This window comes from Corvus hawaiiensis, chromosome 3, assembly GCF_020740725.1.
Source record: "Corvus hawaiiensis isolate bCorHaw1 chromosome 3, bCorHaw1.pri.cur, whole genome shotgun sequence".
NCBI lineage: Eukaryota > Metazoa > Chordata > Aves > Passeriformes > Corvidae > Corvus > Corvus hawaiiensis.
In genome coordinates, this window is record NC_063215.1 from 64,189,019 (window position 1) to 64,204,987 (window position 15,969).

The 15,969-nt window shown below is 43.8% G+C and overlaps 1 protein-coding gene across 4 annotated transcripts in view; it reads left to right on the forward strand.

Moving 5' to 3' along the window:
* Positions 1-952: 952 nt before the first annotated feature.
* The window catches only part of HIVEP2 (HIVEP zinc finger 2), a 106,153-nt gene continuing 91,136 nt past the window's right edge, over positions 953-15,969 (forward strand). For all 4 annotated transcript variants that reach the window (XM_048299911.1, XM_048299910.1, XM_048299909.1 and 1 more), the window contains exon 1: positions 953-1,058. The gene's annotated coding sequence lies outside the window, so the exon portion shown is untranslated. The remainder of the gene's footprint in view (positions 1,059-15,969) is intronic.

A 15,969-nucleotide genomic window follows, 5' to 3' on the forward strand; every position in this document is an offset into this window, starting at 1 on the left:
AAATGACTCAAAATAAATCTGCAAGCAGAAAAAGAATGTGTTGCATGTCTTACTGTACTTTTCTGTTGAAGGCAGTTGTCCATGTTTCTCCTTCTGTGTGGGGTATGTCACAAATGATTTCTCTGGGAAGGAAGATTCTTTTTAAGCCTTCAATGGGTTGAGAAAAATTTTGCTTTTGAAATTTGATTTTCTTCTTGAAAACCACTTACCCTAGGATAAGATGCAGCTTGTAGAGTAGAAGGAAGATCAGCTTCTGTTTGGGGAGGCTTGATTAAAAAATTGGATAGTTTGTTTGCTGCAGTGTGTCTTGTCAATGGAGATAACACTGCTAATACAAGCTCATTTTCCATATCTGCATTGGTTACCTGCCAAAATATTTAAAAACAGACTCACCCATCAGGTAATTTTAAAAAGGCAAATTATTATAAATAAGGAAATTGTAGTCACCAGTAGGAAATAAATGCTTTCCTACAATCCCTTGATCTCAAAAAAATAGATTGCAAGAGAGCTCCAGTGGTGCGTCTTCTTCCAAACCATCAGTTGACAATGTTACGGGAAAAAGAAAAGGAAAGGTAAAGCCAAACTGCCAATGCACTGGTGCACTGGTGAAAAGAACTGCATGCTTTTCAAGGACCTGACAAATAGGAAATCTGAAATTCTATATCTGTCCACCAGACAGTAACACCACCTGCTTTAACATTGAAAACTAGTTTTCATTGCTTTGATAGTATGCCTGGAATCTGGTCTGGAGCAGTGGGCCAAAACAGTTTGGCTACAGCAGGGAAGTTTTGCTTGCCATTGTGAATGGCAAAATGTTTTCTGTGAGCCTGGAAAGAGCTCAGACCCTGTTAATGCACAGGATGAATGTGTGAAATGCACAAACATATTGGCAGAGCTTGCTGTAAACCTCTGAATATGATGAACTTAGTATCTGGATTTGTTATATTTTCAGGTGGGACCCTCTCCTGACATGTGATCTACAGTGAGCTCCTTTGACTCCTACGATGACAATGTTATCACTGCCACATCTCTGGGAACCAGTTATTCACAAGTACATGGTATGTGAACGTCTGCATCTTACATTAACCATTCCTTGTTGGAACAACACAGAAACAATAACAAGAAGGTGCTAAAAGTCATTGAAGTACACGTTAAGCCACATGTACAACCAGTTACATGGAGCTGTTCCAGGAGATGTTTATCTGCTAGGCCTGCTCTGTATGCAGAATGGTGAACTGATTTAACTTGAACAGGTTTTTGTTCACAGATATTGGTAGAAGCATTCTACTGATGTTTCCTTTGGATGAGGTTATACTGGTACAGTGATGATATGTAGATATACAGATGTTTATTCTCTCCCTCAAGAAGGAGGGAGTAGTAAGCAGTAGCGTGAAGGGTTCTGTGTTTTAACTGTATTGCTGCACTTACAGCAGTACTTTTTTTGCATTTAGGAAAGATCTTCAATTGTTTGCTTTCTTCATTCCATTTTCAATTTCTGGTCAGTCTAAATTAGATTAATTTCACACACCAGTGAATCCCTAAAGAAGTGTAAATTAACTCCATTTTACCAAACTCAGCCAGATGATGGCAGTTATTCCCTTGATGTTTATCTTTACATCACCCACCATCTTTGGCCAAGATTTCAATAGGAAGTAAATTCATATTTGAGCCTGTTTTCCTCACCCTGTATAAGGAAATGGAGACTGAGATCCACATCTGGTAAAGGGAGGCTATTCAATTTCTGGCCTATAAGGCAAAAAATCTAAGGTCACTGATAGCTGGCATGTTTTTCTTTTTTACAATTCCGGCTTGAAATTGTTAACACACTCAAGTTCTGTAAGACTATGGCAAAATGGTTTTATGAGAGTGATTACATTGTTGTTTTAGGTTCTAAAGCAGTTCATAGCACACCACGTAGCTGTTGGCATGGAACATCTTCATCTGATTTATGGCCCCAATGCAACTCCCACCAAAGCTGGCAGAAAAAAGTTTCTTCATGCTGATGGGTGTGGAATTGCGCTGCATGTAACACCTGAGACTTCTGTTAAAGTAATGTTCCCTGCTTGGATTTTTTTTTTTTTTAACATTTGACATTTCTTAGAGATTAAGTATTAAAGATACAAATGTAAAACAGAATTACAAGGAAATGGATAGACAAAATAACCAGAAGAGAACTCAATTAGTGAAATGCTTGTTATAAGTGATAAGGAGAGATGACTGTTCTCTCTGAAAGTATATATCTGGGTTTAATGCACTGTATTTTTATATGTAATTTTGAAGGCAATGTTTGTCAGAAATATGGATGATCTTCTGCTACAGCAGTGAGAGAGGGAAAGCAAGGTAGAAGTCTTACAGAGAGCAGGAAGAGAAAGCTCTTGCTTTGTTGATCAATGCAGTGTGTTTTGGGAGAGCAGTTCACAACTTGGGTAGCCTGTGTGTTGGATGGTAAAGGTTTCCACATCTGGCTGGACAAGTTCAAAGAGAAGCTCCCAGAGCTTCTGAAGTGAGAGAGCATTGCACCTGCTTCTGCTGGCAGGGCTTCCAGCATGCCTTTGTAGCCACCACCCTCAGTAATCTCTGCTGGCCAAACACCATTAACATGACCCTTTGCAGACTGTTTGTATTTGTTCAGATATCTCATCTGTCGTCCATATCTAAGCACCTTTTCAGGAGGGATACAGGAATAATCATTCTGCTGCTCATGTTTCTTCTGAGTTGATTAATTTTTAAACATCCAGAATTATTTGTTGGTACATGTTTTTGTTAATAATTTGTTTTGGTGTGTGTGTAAGCATTGGTAATGGAAAGCTGGTTTGAAGAAGATGAGTTTCATGTCCGGCAGGGGCAGAGGTCTGGAAAGGACCCAGCAGACCAGCTAGTCTGTCTTCCTGCCATCACAGGTATCTCATCATGAAAAGCATGAATGCGTCTTGGTTGACAGTTTCACTTTTCTGGTGGAATGTAGCTTTCTGCCAGTGCAGGGGACCTCTTGGAGTGCCGAGGGCAGGTGGTGGGGAGAGGCAGCTGTCAGAGTGGTGACCACTTGCAGATCTCAGTGTTCCCAGCACAAAGAGCAAGCAGCCATCTCACAGCTGTACTTCTAATGAGCTGTAGGGCAAGGGAAGCTGTGTCTCCCATCTCATGAAGCCTCTGATACGCGGCAATAACCTTCACGGGTTTGCCATCTACCCAAATCAAAGTGAAATTTCCTTTGACTGGTGAACACAAGAGTCAGAAAGAAGTGAAGGTTTTCATGTTTATTTTTTATTTTGGGTGTTATTTTGGTTCTCCTCTTTTGCTGGTTCTCATATAGCATTGCAGACATTTCAGTAAACTAATCTGCAGGACTACAGCTCATAAAAGATCGACCTGCCAGAGGATGAGGCTCTGCTTATTACGGAAAAGCTTCTGAGACAGTGACAGCTGAAAAGATTGCACACTTCCACAGGAAATTAAATTGGATGTAATATAGTGAAAGAATGACAAAATAGAAAGGGTATATATAACATACTTGTGATTATTAAGCAGTAGAAAAATGAAAACTTGAGATCCAATAAAGTGCATGTAATTTAGATATGGACAGAAGATTTCCAATAGTTTTTTTAAACTTTGGCCGTCTACTTTGCTTTGCCTTCTCTCAGTGTTGTTATTTCAATGTATCCTTAACTTCTTAGAATCATAGAATGGCTTGGGTTGGAAAGGACTTTTAAAGATCATCTAGTTCCAACACCCCTGCCATGGGCAGGAACACTTTCCACTTGACCAGGTTGCTCAGAGCACCATCCAGCTTGGCCTGGAACACTTCCAGGGATGGGGCATCCACAGCTGCTCTGGGAAACCTGTTCCAGTGTCTCATAAAATTGTGTTAACTTTTAGGCACATTAGATTTTAAAGCATGTAAGTCAAGTTCCAGAGCAGTCTTATGTTATCCAGGTAGATTGCACTCTTCAGCAGAAGGTGCCTATGTGGCACCAGACTGGGAGAGGCAAGAGCTTCCTCTTTGCTTTGTCCTTTTCCCTTGTGGATGTGCAGTGCCAACAGAAGGGGGAGGCTTTTCTTCCCTGTCTGCCCATGCCTGTCGCTGAGGTGCAGCATGGTGCTCCATGGTCTGTGGAAGGCCTAGCCCTGTCCCAGCTGCCAGCTGGGGTCACAGGTGTCGTGTGGACCCACTGGGGATTGTTCAGGTGACATACATGGTTGGTACTGAGGCCCTTGCTGCTAACCCAAGGCACAGGGTTGCATGTGATGTGTCTCCTTTTCCTCTCTTCCTTGGGGTCAGCGTAGGTGCCACAGTGAGCCTGACTCTCTCCTGGCCAGGTGCTTCACAGCAAAACATAGGTTTTCTTTCAGACGGGATGGTAATAACTTACAACACCTTAATAATTTTTCCTTTTAAGATCTGGTTACCTGCAGTTGGAAAGAGTAAGCAGGGCTCCGGCAGATTTAACTTTATTAACCATCATAAATCCTTTCCTTTTTGACTCTAATCAGCCCCTGGAGTCCTTTTACTGCTCTTGACATTGCACTGGCCTTTCATCACGGCACAATATACATTTTCCTGTAACTAGAAAACTGGTGGCGAGAGCCTTACGTAAACTCGAGGTAATGGACGCTGCGATGGGGACGTGCGACTGTCAGATGCTTGCTGATGATGGAAGGAGGCGAGGGAGCTTATGCTGCCAGCACGGCTCTGCCCTCTGTGGAGGGCAGAAGAGGGAACCCGAAAGCACAGGCACTCACAGGGGCTCATGTGCATCCCCTAGCACCTGGGGACAGGGGATCAGCTGCCTTGCTCTGGCCCAGAGACACAGAGACAGCAGTGATTTTGTGTCTTATTTTGGCAAGTGGGCACCAGGGCCCAACCCAGCCTCAGAAGGCCCCTCTGTGCTCAGCCCCCAGCCCACATCCCTGGGGCAGAGAGTGGCCGGAGCCTGCCAGCAGGCAGCTTGCTGGCCCAGCCACCAGGAATGGGGGGGCTGGGAGCGGCACAGGGACCAGTCAAACCTGCATGGGTAGAGGTGCTGGGTGAATGGGGCTTTTCTGAGCTGGGGACAACACTAAAAGGAAGGAGTGTTACCAGGTGGTCGAGAGGCAGGCACCAAGGCAACAAATGCTGCCTTCATAAAGTCACTACCTGGGTTATTGCCTCGCTGTCCAGCCTGTGCACAAAATGCTCCGGAAACCAAGAGGGGAATTCCCCGGTCGGTAGTCTGTCTGTCTCTCTGCTGTCCAGGAATTCATGGGAAGGAGAAGGCATCCCAAGAATCTGCCCCAGTGTGGAGGGACAGTAAATTCCCTCTTGTTTTTCCATACACACAAGTCAGCAAGTTTCTTCAGCAAACGCTTTAATTTTAAGCTTAATACTATGTAAATATTTAACTTGGGACAAAAAAAGCCTCAAGCTGGCTTCACAACATGGATTGGCTTTCAGTTGTTTCTGCAGGTACAGATCCTATGTTTACGTACACGAATGGCTGTTTGTTTGTTTGTTTGTTTACTATGGTAATTTTTTTTATAAAGAACTTGGATATTTTTGTACTCTGCTTTTGCTTTGAATATAAAAATCTTTATATTTGCAATTCGTGTACAGGCATTTTCAGAAGCTTTGGCAAAAGGCTCAGATCTGCTGAAGATAATCACTGTAGGCTGAATCTTTAGGATGACACAATTGTACTGACTTTTTTTTTTTTAACTGAAGTGCCCAAAGTTGTGCTCACCACTGATATCCTGCCAGCCTAAGTTATGAAAGAAAGGTATCGAAAGATATGGTATCTACTGCAGTGTAATTTGTTTGTCCGGACAAATGGGTACAAAAGAATATTCAGCAGTGTCAAGAGCATTAGCAATAAATATGTTTACTAGGTTTCAAAAGTCTGCTTAAATGCTACCTTGAAAGATAATCCTTTTCTGTATCCACATCTATCTCATACATTTATGCTTTCTGCAGCCCTCATCTCAGCTGCTGCATGCGTGAAAGCAGTCTCCTATTAAAGAGGGAAAGACCATAGTCCTGTGGACCTTCTGTACTGTGCTCAGTGTGTGAGCTATTGAGTACATGAAGATGAGAATAGCTGTGTCAAGTGTGTTTCATTTGCATGTGGCAAGATAGAAAAAGCAAACTCTGTGTGAAGACGAGCAGGCAAGAAAGACACTGAATGCCGTAAATACTAAAGGAGTTAATGCTATGCAGTGATTCTGCTTCTGTTATAGGAAGTGTAAGAACAGTATGCTTCCTGGCGTACGTCGCCATCCAAACTGCAAAGGTTTCAGTTCCATGGCAACATGAAGGCCTGACTGTGCTGAAGGTGTATGTATTAATGCATTCAGAGTGAGGGGTTGGGACGGAGCTGGGCAAAAATAAAATGCACCAAAATTTTTCCTGTTGACTTATTTATGTATAAAGTAAAGCCTTTGTTCTTAGAAAATCAAAGCTGACATGAATACACCTGCTCCCCCCACCAATTCTCTCTGATTCTTTTTTACATACATTTTTCTCAGGCAAAAAGTAAATAAAGAGGCTGTTTTTCTGAGGGTTTTTTATAAGACTGTAAGTGCAGCAGCACTTGAATGTTGCCAGAAAATAATATTAATCCCTGAGACAGTGGTATATCTGTAGAGAGAAAGACTTGGGATGGGGGTGGAATGGCATATTGTTTCCAAGATGTAGTGCTTTACAGAGCAAAGTGAAGCAGTGGGTGGTTGGTTGGTTTTTGTTTGTTTGGTGGTTTTTTTATTATTATTATTATTTTCCTTGATCCTTTTGATCTGCCCTCTTTCTGCCTTTCTCTACATCTACTTCCAGTTTCCCCTACCTCCGCTGGCTGAGGAGCAGGAAACAAGCTCTGTTTCCTGACATCCAAAGAAATATAAAAGTACAAGGAAACAGTGTATTTTGTTTTCCCAGCTGACTTGGATTCACAGACCTGCACTAGAAAGGCACCTGCTCCCAGAGGGTCAGGAGTCACCCTCCAGAACAACTGGGCAATCGGCCAGGGAATAACTGAGAGCTGATCATTATGGGAATTTTGTTTGATCTGCTTGGTTGACTGCAAGAATGTAGGATGGGGGATTGTGATAAATATATTTTGCTCAGGGTGAAGAACTACCTCAGGCTGATCCTGCCAGCTGTGCTGATGGGTGGGTGAATTGCAGATTTGCAAGGTTTAAAGTCAGACTGTGCAGTAGGAGAACCTCCAGATGTTGGTATTTGTGAGGCTAACAGCAGTGCTAATCTGGCATGGTAAAGCTGACAGAAGTGGCAAGTTAAACTGGATTTACAGCTGCTCTGTATTGCTAAAACAGGCAAAGCAGCCAGAACATACCAGTGGATCTACCCTATAGATTTCAGCAAGGTTTCTCTGTCTAACGGGGAAAAATACAGCTCTGCAGTTGGAAGTTGCTGTGCAACAAGAGAGCAGTTCACCAACTTTGAACTGCAGTTACGCTGTGCAAGAGGAGAGGAGGAATAAAATTCATCTCTCTTTTAATCTGTATCCTTTTTCTCCTTTTTTTTTTTTTAATTTGTTTTGGTTTGGGGTTTTTGTTTGTTTGTTGTTAAATAGCAGCAGGAATGTATTTTTTCTTAAAAACAAGCCTTGCTTCCATTGCAGTGGGAACCTTGTCTTTGAGATTCTGTTTGGAGGAAATTTCACCCTCTTCAGGAGACCAGTGCAATGTGGGTAAATCTTTTCTAGGGGAATAAATAGCATTGAAATGATCCTGTCTTGGCATTCCACAAAGGGCTGGATTTCACCCTCCAGGCAGTAGAGCTGCAAAGTAAGAAGCTGTCATTTTTAAATGTTCTCTTTCTTAGGCAGAGCAGCACTGGTAAGACCAGGTCCCTTGCTGATGCTGCACTTGACATTCTTCCAGTTTCGCTGTTGTTGTTGTGGCTTCTGATTTCTGCACAGCCCCCCAAAACAAGGAAGCAGAAGTAGCTCACTAAATACTAGCATATGCTCCCCAAATTGTGTCACACCTTCATTTTCCTGAGTTTTGACAAAGGAACTGGGTATGCAACCCTAAATGAAGAGGAGGAACCGCTCCAACCAACAATGTAGCAAGAGAGGTGAAGGATTCCCTTGTAGGTGTCCCTGCCTGATATAACCCTCCGAACAGCCCAGCTGCTATTTGTCAGCACCTTCCCAGGGGAATACCTCAGTCAGCTTGCCAGGAAGGATGAAGAGAAAGCACCAAGAGGAACATCAAAGAAAGAAGAAAAGGAGGAGAGGAATCAAGGATGGGAAGAGTGAGGAAACAGAGCAAAGGCAGAAGGGTGATCAGAGAAAAAACAGGGGGCTGGGAAGAGTGCAGCAAAGAGATGTTCCTCTGGTGCCTGTGAGGGAAAACCTGGTTTTCAGGTGTAATGTAGACAAAACCAAACCAAACAAAAAAGAGAGCAAGAAAATTAAAGTGCACAAAGTGGGAGAAGACACCGGAGGGAGGAGAATTCAGATTGACATGAAGAGGAGAAAATACATAAAATACATGGATGAATTTCATACCATCGTGCAGCCTATTTTATTTAAATAGTAGTTGCTAAGTTTGTAGCATCAAGAACTTGTGACCTTCATGTGGAGGTTTTGGAGGCTGGTGAGGAGCAGTAGGGCCATGTTGGGAGGCTGCTGCAGGCACCAGAATGGGTGGTTGGAGGCAAATCTTTTCTGTGCACTGTGTCTGGAAGCCTAAAGCCAGTAGGAATATCCCCAAAGAAAATTGCTCATCCTGCATCTGAAGACTGACAGTCATAAAAATGTGCCTCCTTCTCTCTGAAGGTATCTGAGGAAGGGCTGTTGCCATGCAAACCAGGGATAAGGGCTTCCTCTAGATCCCTCTTCCAGTTGTTCAAGCTATCTAGGCTACCAGAAATAAAGAGCTGAATGGAAATTTCAGTTCTGGCTGTGAAAAAGAAGCTTTTGAATGAATTCTGCATCAAATAATGAATGTCTTCTTTCCTCCTCCTCTCCACCTACTTTGTTCCTAAACATTAACATTTCATGTCAGTTGAGCTAAGTTTGGTGTCAGACTCACAGGATCCTGCTGAAAAATACACCCCTGTTTTGTGGCAAGCCAGAGAAGATGAGAGGCTTGTGGTGTTTTTCCTTCTCAATCTCTGCTCTTCTGGGAAAAGCAGCTAAGGCTGTGTGAAGCTGTCTTCTTCCCACTCTCCTAAACTTCACTCCTAAAAATGCTGCTCTCTCAACAGCTTTGCTGCTTCTCTGAAGGAGGCATGGCTTGGCCCACTTAGTGCCATCACTTGCCAGGGGATGTTTTCTCAGATTGTGGTGAGTTCCATCATGATAGGAGGCTGAAGAAGGTTGTTGTGGAACAAGTCATTGGCATCGCTATCTGTGTCATTTGAAAATGGTTATTTAAGCACAAAAGGGAAGAAAGAGATCAGAAATTATGAGATTAAAACCCTATCTGAAGCTCCAAACCTCCAAATAATTTCTGCCATTTCTGCTGCTTCTTTTCTAAACACTTAGACTGTATTTGCTTTATATTTTTACACTTTTCTCCAGAACCACCAAGGTGAGAAACATCCTTTCTCTGAAATAGTTTGTTTTGTGGGCAGTGGTACCAGTGTGTGTTCTCTGTGGCCCTTTTCCCACCAAGACTTGTCGACCACCTTGTGTATGTTGCTGCCAGGCTGAGGCTTACACCCTGGCTTGCTGCCACAGTGGCCATGCAACACCATGGCTGATCTTGGGACATCAGTCTAGAATTCCTCCTCAGAGCCAGCTACCAGTTTTCCCCAGACTTTTTAGAATGTCATTACTGAAATGCAAGAAGGTAACAAATGTCTGCAGAGGTGGAGAAATGTGCATTCAAAACAGTGGGTTTGTTGTACAAGAAGAGGAAGGGTTCTTTGGGCACTCATCTCTGAGATACTCTGCAGTGTGTGGTAGTATTTCATGTTAAAAGCATGGGGATGGGAGAGACCTGGAAACCTTAATAATTTTTCCTACTATAGAGAAAGCAAGTGGTGAAAAGGCACAAGAAGGAGATGTTGGTGAAAACAGACCTTTCGACAGTGAGCGTGGTCTTGCTGCTTTTGGTGGCGTGAGTAGAGACATTCCTGTATCTCACTGTAGTGATGCAGAGATGTGCTGATACTTGCTTATTTTGATCAGAGCTGAAATGCAGAGACAAAAAAATTTCATGTTGCTTTGGAGTGCTGTAATACACCTGAAATCAAAGCCAGTTTGATGTGAAAATTATGATGGCTGATGTTTGTGTAACCCCAGATCTCTCAACCTGTACCTGAATTTACTTCTCAGTTCTTAGAGGAAAACCATCCTTCCCACAGACGCCATGTGAACAGGACAGCCATTTCTACACAACAGGAGGAGTTTTTTTCCCTTCTCTCACCTTGGTGTCCAAGCAAATAGGAATCAAATTTAACCCTCAGTGTTTGTTTCAGGCCCTCTGAGTCTTTAATTCGTTGCCATCAGCAAAACAATTATTTTTGATAGGCACACTAGTTGTTTGTTAATTTGTTTATAATCCGTTTTCTAGGAGGTTGCTTTGATGTGGGAGGAACTGAATTCTTTGGGTGCAAATATTTGCTGTTGACTCTCTTAGTCATTAAGAGATGTTTTCCACATTAAGGTGCCTTTACTTTTAAGGGAAAATGTCAAGCATCTTCTGATACCAGAAACATGAAATGTGTGGCTGCCTAAAGAGGAACCATTTGCTGAGCTGCAGCATGTGAGGGCAGGAGGCACCAAGACCAGCTCACGCCTTCTCCAGTCTGCTGCGGAGAGGCCAAACAACCCCCAGGCCCCCCTGGCTGCTTTGCTGCTATGGCTGTCCACAGCAGCCCCCCAGGACCTGAGACCCCACAGGTGCTGGTTTCAGCTATTGACCTACATCCCTGCTGAAATGGCTTCACACTAAAAGATGTCACTGTTCTTTTCCGAAAAGAATGTGTCTTTTTTTCTCAGGCTTTTTTCTTTTAAATAAATTCTCTTGCCACCTTTTTGTATTTTCTGACTGCAGCTCTTTTAAGGCTCCCTGCTGCTGCAGTTTTTGCCTTTGTATAGGTTATTTTTGGAAATTGGGGAACCAGGAGGAGGGAAGAAATTTAGGGGAGTTAACTGCAGTAGAAGTAGAAAGCTCTTTCCTTTGGTGTGCTCTTTCTTCCCTATCCTTTCTTCTCATGACCTCTGTGGTCCAATCCCCGTTGCATTGCTCATTCCAGGGCAAGCCGTAGCCGACCCTCTTTGTGCCCAGCGAGTGGCTCCTTCCCACACGGTGCTGCTTTGCAAGCTGTCCTTGCTTCTTCCTCCCTGCAGTGGCTGCTGCTTCTCTGCTGCTTTTCTGGGTCAGCCACTTGGCCAAAAAGTGGGTAGGTGGTCAAGCAGAGTTTTGAGAGCTGTGAAACACTGGAGGCACTTGGGAGGTTATGTGCCTTAGGGTAAATTGTATGCAGAGAAGAATGTGTTCCCTTCCTTGTTTCCTCAGGGGAGTGGCCCCCTCAAGGTGGTTGGCTTTTTCTTGAAATGCCGGTGGTTTTTTTTGTATTAGAAGTGTCACATGATGACTGCCAAACTTTGTAAGAAAAAGCAAATTCTTTGGAAGACTGAGAAACAGCAACTGAAACCTGACCTGGCAGAGAGACCAGGAGCTCACCTTTTGGATCTGGTGCATGGGGCAGGCAGTGGGGCACAGGCCCCCAGAATGCCTGAACTCTTGTGAACAGGAAAAATCAATTCACCACAAAAATGTGAGGAGAAATTTTCTATGAAGGAGCAACCAAGGACTCTTTTTCCCGTATAGGTTTTCTAAAATCACTAGCGCATCGAAAGTCATTGACCATACGGTAAGTCAGGCTGCTGAGAAAGTATCCAGATAATTGAAATGCCTGTGATTAGCCAGGAAAACTTGCTGATGTTTACACTGCTGTCAGGTATTGAAGTCACACCATAATACTTGTTGCGGTATCTTGCAATAGGTTTTAAAATAGATTGACATCCCAGTACAAAGTGGGAATTTTCCTAATTTTTTCTGTGGTTATGAAAATGCTTAAATAGCAGTGTAGCACAGTAAATGTTAAACACTAAAAGCAGGGTTTATGTGTACTGATAAGAGGATGTTGGTAGAGAAGGAAGTAATTTGAGTTTGAGAGCAGTATGGTGGAAGTTAAAGCAGGGGTTTGTTATAGACTCAGAGTAGTAACATGGTGACTTTAAGGGATGGATTTGGGTCAGCATCATACTGAGAGGTGATATTGAGGAAGACTTTAACCGTAAAGAAATAAATTTTTGAAAAGATGATTCTGTACAAGAAGCCGCACAACTGATGCAAAAATCCAGCCAAATATGAGGAGAATGAAATCAAAAGGACAAGAGGTACTGTCTCAACATACATAGAAATGGAGGGGGTTTTTCTATCATGCTATTGCAGAGATGAATGAAACTGTGCAGAATGGTTATGCAAAATGTTTGCTGTAGGGAAATAGCCGTTTTCCATAGATTCTAGGAACGAGTACTGGCATGCTGCCGGCAGTGATTTATTTTCACCCAGCCCTGGTGCTTGTGTCTGGCACTCAATGAAATCTTCCAGGGTAAATTATTTATTTAATTAAGAATGGCCGCAGTTGCACTGAGAAACTGGCAGCACAGCAGCAGGAAGTCTGTTAGAGATTGCATCTAACTTCTTACAGATAGGCTGCTTATATATACTTTCATTAATTAATATAATAAATAATTGTATGTTGGCATTTTTGTTAATTAGCACAGTTCATAGTACTGACTGTGGTGAGTGTACTGCCATACATTGTAGAAATCTAATTTCTTGATTAAATCACCCAGAGGCTTGTGCAGCAAGCTAAGACATCACATTGTTGCTAACTGAACTTTTGAACTTTTCATAGGAAGAGGAGATTGTCAGTAAGAGAAGAGTCAAATTTATCAGTGCGTAAGCTGGAGCAACCCAAAAACTTTCATTTCAGTAGGCATTCCCATAAGAGCAAGGAGAGGAACCCCCCTCTTCTTATGCCACGTTGGCAAGATAATGCTTTTTCTGTAATTTAACATATTCCAGAGATAAGAGATAAGAGCTGGTGGTTTGAGGGAGTCCAGGAAGAGAGGAATTTGGGTATAACTAACAAGTGAAACTGTCGTTTGAGGAGAAATCCCTGAAGAGTCTTTATGCGATTTTTTTTTTCTGTGTTGTGTAACAAATATAAAAGATGAAGCAATGTGATTTGGTAATTGTACTTTTTTCAATAAATCGGATTTTTAAGAATGCTTTATGAGTTTGATCCTTGCGTTCTTTCCTTGGTTGTTGAGCAACAGGAAAAAACCTTGCAAGAGGAAAAGAAACCACCTCTTTTATAGGAAAATACTCATGGATTTAAGCTGTTCAGTTTGCCACAAAGGGAAAAAAATGGACAAAGGTTTTGAAAAATATCACAAATGGGCATTTCTGAAACATCAGACACACTTGGTTTTTAATGGGCCTAATAAGCAAATCAACATAGAGCTAAATACACCTTCTGGGGTGATCTCCCCTTTTGGCATTGGGGGTGGGGACCAGCCAGGAGGCTGCAGCCAAGCTGGGGCTATCTCCTTTACATAGGGTGGTTTGGACATTCTCCTTTCTTCCCCCTGCAGTTCCTTCAAGACCTTGCTGGCTCTGTGATGGTCCCTGCTGAAGCTGTTGGCATCAATGTCTGAAGCACCTCTCAACTTTGAGAGGTCAGCTTTTCTTTTCCTTGGCCAGGAATCTCCAGTGCTGCCAAAGCTGGAAGCAAGTGGGCAGGTGGTTGGAGATTGAGGAAAGGTTTCCCACTGTCCTGGCTGTGCTTTTATGTCTCAGAGGGGCTGCTCTTGCTGCCTGTCCTATGCAGCCAGTTGCTTCAGCCCACACTGGGCTGGTTTGGGCAGCTGGGCAGGCAGTGAGCTGTTGGGCAGCCAGGGATTTCTGATGGGTGAGCACTTTGGATTGGCTCCCCATGGTCACAGGCAAACTGCAGAGCTGGCAGGAGCACACAGCTGGCATTGAGAGGAAGAAGCAAAGTGGCATCCTCCCCTCTTGGGTGGCAGCTCACCACTGGACTGACCTCACTGAAGCGTGAAACTTCATCCTCAAGGGCAGGTCAGATCATGTACTTGTGAGGTTGTTAACACTTAAATACGATGTTACATTATCACAGTGCTCAGGGATGGAGAAAGTGAAGACAGTGGAGTTTCCTATGCTGCCCTTTTCCACTCCCCAGTTTTGGTGACCCCTAGTCGCTCTCTGTGTGTTTCCCTTTCCAGATGGAGTTAGAAATGGGTGTACATTCTGAATTAATTTTTTATTGGCCGTACCTGTGGATGAAGACTGTTTTTACTGATTTGTGATCAACCATCAAACTGAAATGAATGTCATTTCAGAATAGTCTCTTTGCAGTCACTGTTTTTATTTTTGCTTTACAGTATCTTTGAGGTACTCCTAGTTCTGTGCACTGGAATTACAGTCACGGAATGGTCTGGGTTGGAAGGGACCTATAAAGATTATCTAGTTCCCAACCCTGTCGTGGGCAGGGGCACCTTCCACTAAACCAGATTGCTCAGACCCCCATCCAATCTGGCCTTGAACACCTCCAGGGATAGGGCATCCACATCTTCTCTGGGAAAGCTATTCGTGTGCTTCACCATTCTCATAATAAAGGATTTCTTCTTTAAATCTAATCTACCCTCTTCCAGTTCAAAACCGTTGCCCCTTGTCCTATCACTACAGGCCCTGGTAAGAAATCCCTCTCTTATAGGACCCCTGTAGGTACTAGAAGGCTGTTACAAGGTCTCCCCAAAGCTTTCTCTTTCTTCTCCAGGCTGAATACCCCCAGCTCTCGCAGCCTGGCTTCACAGGAGAGGTGCTCCAGCCCTCTGATCATCTTTGTGGCTCTTTCTGGATCCACTCCAACAGATCTGTGTTTGACTTGTGGTTGTTACCAGAGCTGTGTATGGTATCCAGGTGGGGTCTTGCAGGAGCCCAGTAAAGGGGCAGAATCACATCCCTTGACCTGCTGGCCACACTGCTTTTGATGCAGCCCAAGATGCAGTTGGCTTTCTGTGCTTCAAGTGCACATTACTGGGTCATATCTAATTTTTCATCTACCAATATGTATTGGATTGGTATAGCAAGGTTTTGGAAGCAGTTGTGGCTTCTGTGAAAAGCTTCCAGAAGCTTCCCCTATGTTCAATGGAGCCAATGGCAGCTGGCTCCAGGGTGGACATGCTGCTGGACAAGGCTGGGCCCATCAGCAACAGAGGTGGCACCTCTGGAATAACAGATTTAAGAAGGAAAAGAAGTTGCTGCGCAGCAGCAATTGCATCCAGAGAAGAGCAGGGTGAGAACCTGTGAGAGCAACAGCCCTGCAGACACCAAGGCCAGTGAATAAGCAGGGGCAGGATGTGCTCCAGGCACTGGAACGGAGAGTCCCCTGCAGCCCGCGGTGCAGACCATGGTGAGGCAGCCGTGCCCCTGCAGCCCATGGAGGTCCGGGGTGGAGCAGAGATCCACCTGCAGCCTGTGGAGGACCCCACACTGGAGCATGGGGATACCTGAAAGAGGCTGTGATCCCATGGGAAGCCTGTGCTCTCTCCTGTGGGGGGGACCCCACATGGGAGCAGGGAAATGAGTGTGAGGAGTGCTCCCCTTGAGGAGGAAGAAGCAGCAGAGACAATGTGTCTGAATACAACTCCATTCCCCATTCCACATCCCCCTACACTGCTGGCAGAGAGGAGGTGGAGAAAGTCTGGAGTGAAGTTAAGCTTGGCAAGAAGGGAAGGGTGAGGGGAAATTTTTTTAAGGTTTGGTTTTATTTCTCATTGTTCTATGCCAACTTTTTTGGCAAGAAATTAAACTTATTTGCCCCATCAAGTCTATTTTGTCTATTTGTGTAATGGCAACTGGTGAGTGATCTCCCCCATCCTTTTCTCTTTTGTTGTGTTTTCTCTCCTGTGTCCATTTGAGGAA